Raw genomic sequence first — 6,159 nt, forward strand, 5'->3', positions numbered from 1 at the left:
ACCCCGGCGCACAGCAGCAGTTGCCGCGCAGATCGCGAGTGAGCAGTATCGGAGGTCTTTAACAGACCCCCGGCTCCCGGAGGTCTGTTAAAGACCTCTGATACCGCTCCCTTGCGAGCCTTCTCCTCCAGCGGCGGACATTGCTGTCCGTCTCTGGAGGGGTGCCGGCAAGTTGGCACCCCCCTGATGAGCGGCACCCGATGCGGACCGCCCCCCCCGCTAGGTACGCTACTGGGTCTAAGAACGTCATCTACCTCTTAGAATGCAGTTGTGGGATCCAGTACATCGGACGGACCACAAGGGAGCTGAAAGTTAGAGGCCTCGAACACCTCGGGGGTATACGCAACAATAGCCTAAAACACAGTGTTCCCAAACACTTTAACACTTGTAAGGATTTTTCCTTGGCTGATTTTAGGGTGATAGGAATAGATCTTGCCGCACCCCATTGGAGAGGTGGAGACTTGATACAGCTTTTGGCGAAGAAAGAGACAGAGTGGATCTTTAAATTTCAGACACATAAAAGGGGGGGGGTTAAATACTGACCTGGACATTCTAGCATTTATTAATGAATAAAAAAAAAAATCCACATTTTAAGCACTGAGACACATTTGAATGAGATGTAATGCACTTTATCATGTTGGCTTATAAGCTTTGCATTTGCACTTTTTTATATTTACTTACCTGGAATGATTTATTAGTTATGAACTACTCCTTTTCATGATGGAATTGTCCATTGCATAATAGAAAAAACAATGCACTTTCAATAAATAATGCACCTTTTAATAAATAATGCACCTTATATATATAAAATAATGCACTTTATAATGATAAGTACATTAGTTTTTGCACTCTCACATATCACTTACCTGAGATTTTGTATTATCCTCTTATTTGTGGTACCGTCTATAGTTTTTTAATTCTTCCTCTTACTCTTATCTCCATTTTTATAGACTGGTATATGTCACATATGGATCTATTTATATAAACTTATATTTTAGATATATATAGACTTATACTTTTGTCAGTTAGTAAGACACACAGAGCATGTTTCTTATTCAAGTCTTTTTTATTTGTGGGATGCAAAAGGGAAATATGTCCGTTCTGTTTTAAGTATGCTTCGTCCCGGGACCTCTAAGCGAGCTATGGCTGTATTCTTCCTCCTTTGACTTGCAAGTGCACATTGACTGTGTTCGCCGTCCACGGAGATCATAACGGCGAATGAGGGTTCCTGTGGAGACGTACAGGGACGTAATGGCGTCATGACGTACAAAGACGGGATAACGACGAGACTCGGCCCTCTACGGATACAACGTTGTGACGTACCCGGAAGCACCCATATAATATGGACTACGGACTCCAATAACATTTTACTTTGATTTTATTTGGTTTTATTGAGTTTGATTTTATTATTTGTTTATTGTCTCCTGAAGAAGCCGACGTGCTATCGGCGAAACGCGTCGAGACTAATAAAGTTGGAAGTTTATAGCTGTCTACCGGAGTATCCAATTGATTTAGCTTGTGCACATTACTCTTTGAGTTGTGCTACTTCATCTTTGTAAGTGCAATTTTTATTTATTCGTTTTGCGGCTTAAAGATATTGCACCATCTTGGTTCTCCTTGGTTTTACAGCTTTCAAGACTTATTATACATCAAGTGTATTCAGAGTCCGTTTGATGAGCTTCATATATCCAGCCCATTTGTGAGTCGATCTTACACCTCATTAATATATCGTTTATTTTACGTATTACACTATTAGTATTTTCTTTTTTGTTCCCCCATGTATATGCGCTCCACTATTTGCTGTTGGATGTTTGAAAGAGAAGTCAGAAGTATGGATCAACTAAACAGTTAAATATACCGTACAAGTCTCAATGTACCATATTGCTTTTCAGGATTCTAATTTCACTAATTCTTGTAATATACAGATTATATAACATTAGGGCTGAAACAACTAATCGATAATTATCGATTAATCGGATCGATTTTTATCGATTATAAAAAGGTTTTTTTCAGAGCAAATGCTATGAAAAACTCCTCTCCTTATAATAATCCGATCTCAAACAGAGATCGGATTATAACACCGGAATCCAGATCCCCCGTAACGCTGCAGGAGACCTGGATTCCCCTCACTTCCGGTCTCTCACTTCCGTCTCTCTCCCCCTCCCATCTGCCTCCTCCCCCCTCCCATACACTGCTCTGCCTCTCTACCCGGCACTGTTACTGACAGGCACTTTCCCTGCAGCTTCATAGAAGCCTCAGTGTAAGTGAAGGTGAGTAACGGAGTCTGTCTGTGCGATGCAGACCCCCACCGGCTGACAGAGAATCATCCTCTCTGACAGCCGGTGAGGGTCTGCATCGCACAGACAGACTCCGTTACTGCCCTTCACTTACACTGTGGCTTCTATGAAGCTGCAGGGAAAGTGCCTGTCAGTAACGGTGCCGGGTAGAGAGGCAGAGCGGTGTATGGGAGTGGGGAGGAGTCAGAGGGGTGTATGGGAGCCACCCTCCAATACACCACTCTGGCTCCTCCCCCTCTCATACGCCACTCTGCCTCTCTACCCGGCTCCCTAGTGTCTTGTCAGAAACGGAGGTTCACAGGAGGCAGAGTGGAGTATGGGAGGGGGGAGGGGGGAGGAGGCAGAGTGGAGTATGGGAGGGGGAGGAGGCAGAGTGGAGTATGGGAAGGGGGAGGAGGCAAAGTGATGTATGGGAGGGGGAGGAGGCAAAGTGATGTATGGGAGGGGGAGGAGGCAAAGTGATGTATGGGAGGGGGAGGAGGCAGAGTGGTGTATGGGAGGGGGAGGAGCCAGAGTGGAATATGGGAGGGGGAGGAGCCAGAGTGGAATATGGGAGGGTGAGGAGGCAAAGTGATGCATGGGAGGGGAGGAGCCAAAGTGATGTATGGGAGGGGGGAGGAGGCAGAGTGGAGTATTAGAGGGGGGAGGAGCCAGAGTGGTGTATGGGAGGGGGCGGAGCCAGAGTGGTGTATGGGTGAGTTATAGTGGTGTATGGGGGGTATTATGAATTTTTAGGGCATATAGGGGGTATAAGGCATATGGATATTAGGCATATCAGGGGGGCATAAACATATCTGGGGTAAAAGGTATATCAGGGGGCTCAGTGGCATATAGGGGGTATAAGACATATCGATATTAGGCATATCAGGGGGGCATAAAACACATCTGGGGCAAAAGGTATATCAGGGGGCTCAGTTGCATATCACTGGCATATAAGGAGTATAAGGCATATCAGGGGCACAGTGGCATATCAGGGGGCACAGTGGAATCTGGCATATAAGAGGTATAAGGCATATATGGGGGCAGAGTGGCAAGCAGGGGGTCAGATGTGCATAACTGGAGGCAGTTTGGTAAATAAAAAATTTAAACAAGGCTTTTTTCTCAGTTTTTATTAAATATGAAAAATAGTTAACATATGAATTAATATTTACTAATGACTTTGTATTAAAACCTAGTTTGAGAAACACTATGTTTGGGTTCTTGTAGCATTTATTATTATGTCAGTAAAATAAGAAGGTGAATAGGGAGAGGCCATTGCAATAAAGAGATGAAAGTGTAAATTGTACGTTTTTTATTGCAATTTTTCTTCAATTTAAAATAATGTATTTTTTTTATCCGATTAATCGATTAATCGACAAAATAATCAGCCAACTAATCGATTATTAAAATAATCGTTAGTTGCAGCCCTATATAACATATCGTTTTAGATTAAGGATATCTTATATATTTATATATATATATGTATGTATATTTACAGTGATTTAAACAGATTCACTTTTTTGTGTATAAGAGAATGTTCATATAGACTGGACTAATTGAAGATGGAGACTAAACACGACGATTTTAGAGCTTTAATCTTTGTAACATAATCTGAAGATCCCAGATTGAATTAAAATCAGGGAATTTTATACCCCATCACCTGGCATAAGAACGTTTTTTTTTCAATTATTATTTTCCTTAACTACAAGTAAAATTAACAGAAATTTAAAAATATATATATTTTAAATTTTGAGCCATAGCACTACACATTTTGAAGTTTGGGTTTTTTTTGGTTAAAAAGGTATAACATCATTTAGAATGCAAAAACATTACTTCCATTCATTAATTTAGATTCTTAGTTTTATTTTGTTCACAAATAGAACTAGAGTCTCTTAGTGGATGCACTGAAGCTACACAGTATTGCCAGGGCTATAACCAAGAGTTATGTGTTAAAGCACCGGTGCGAAAAGTATTTAACTGGCGTTCTGGGGATAAATTACCGAGCATACCAGCAACCTGTCCTTTGCTATAGATGAAACAAATACTAAATAATTTAATAAAAAGTTTGCATTTATATCCGAATATAGACAAGTTAGGTGATGCGTCTACAACAAGGCAAAAGAAAAATTTCCACGCATGATTAAGATAATGGGATGGGCATTAAGATATCCTTAATCTAAGACGAGATCAACAATTTATTAAAGTCTGAGTTTTATGCCAGGAAAGACGGGCAAATGGTAAGAAGGTACCTAGAACAAATCACTGCAAACCATGTGTAGCTATACTGACACACACACCTAATAAACTAGGCAGCATCCTCTGTGCATCTATATATACACTTATATTATATATATTATATATATTATATATATATATATATATATATATATATATATTGTGTGTGTGTGTGTGTGTGTGTGTATGCCAGAGAACGAATGACAGCATGATGTGTGCATCATACATAATGTCATTCCTTATCAATATTAAGCCAATAAAGTTAACAAATCCTTAGGACACGAATGTGTAATAAATGGGAAAAATAGTGTCTTCTGTGTACACTGTGCAGGTGAGTGACGAAGTAATGTGTGATGTACAAAGCATCATAATATGAAGTCCATGAGAAGGGACTGATATTAGGTGGAAGAAGCGATTAGGGATCCCAAAGAATGATGAATTGGAGAGTAAATCGTAAACCCCGTGGAATACCTGAACCTTTTAAACCCACGGCTTCATTTTAAGCGATTAGCCTGTTTTTTTAATACAAATACACACTGCAAGCACGCGTGGGACATGTCATCACTCACCGGGTACCAGATCCTCTTCCTCCCCGGCCGCCATCGCAGTAATTTACTGAGGTACACAGAGTGATTTATATGTGCAGTGCCGACAGCCGGACAACTGGTGTAAACTCATTGACAGCCCGCTTGCCTAAAGCAGCGGAAGGTCGCTCGTCCGTCAGGGATCTGCGACCGGAAGTAAACAAACTGCCGGTCTATAGCAACGGGGGTGGGAGAAGCAGAAGAACAGGAGGAGGTGAGTGTCCTTATCTGGCGACACCTGGTGGCCGGAGGGCTTCACTTCGGTGTCGTGAGTGCTCAGTAGTGTACCGAGTAGGATCGGGCGTTAAACAGACTGCAGTGTGTCTAGTAACGGTGCACAGAAAGGGATGCAAAACGGAAGGAAAGAGACTTTAGGCAATACGGAGGCTGTCCTTTCAGGTTCAGTTTCTCCTCTCTCATATGTCAAGCATCACAGCACCTCACATTAAAAGAAAAATAGTACTCATGGTTTCAATAATTACAGCACAATTTTTCCTTTAAATAATAACATTTCAGGGAAAGAAAATGTAAAAATAACGAGCAGGATGACATCTTGTGTTGTTCACATTTTTTTATATAAATAAAGCTGTGAGTGGCATACAGTACTCTGGCAGTGGAAGGGTTAAATGTGTTGCGTGGTGGATGGAACCTCTTCTGTCGGCTATCGTTGTGACATCATAATTGAAGCTTCAGGTAATACACTGGTTTTCCCCACCGAGTGCCATTTTGAAGGGCCATCCCAAGACAGCTGTCTTCCTGGCAAAGCGAACTGCAGAGTGTCGGCTACCCGGCAAAGAGATTTGCAGAGTGTCAGCGTTCCAGCAAGAGATCTGCGAAGCACATGAAGCGTGTGAATTATTATTTTTTTAATTATATATACAACATCTTATGATCGATGAACACAATTTATAATTATTTTTTTTGTTTGTTGTTTTTTTGTTTTAATGTAGTCAGAGTTAACCTCTTAGTGCCCAGAGGGAAGGGTAGTTCTTCCAGCCATGGTTCCCCAGAGGTTTCCTCCTAAAAATGGGGGTTTTCCTCTCCTCCGAGCTGAAGAATGACTC

At 41.5% G+C, this 6,159-nt stretch overlaps 1 long non-coding RNA gene across 1 annotated transcript; it reads right to left on the reverse strand.

The window, feature by feature from the left end:
* Positions 1–1,047: 1,047 nt before the first annotated feature.
* Positions 1,048–5,177, reverse strand: LOC128474628 (uncharacterized). Its single transcript, XR_008346377.1, has 2 exons — positions 5,081–5,177; positions 1,048–1,228 (listed from the first exon to the last, which is right to left on the reverse strand). It is a non-coding gene; the product is annotated as an uncharacterized LOC128474628 (long non-coding RNA).
* Between the last annotated feature and the right edge of the window lie 982 nt (positions 5,178–6,159).

Source organism: Spea bombifrons, chromosome 2 (assembly GCF_027358695.1).
Source record: "Spea bombifrons isolate aSpeBom1 chromosome 2, aSpeBom1.2.pri, whole genome shotgun sequence".
Lineage (NCBI taxonomy): Eukaryota > Metazoa > Chordata > Amphibia > Anura > Pelobatidae > Spea > Spea bombifrons.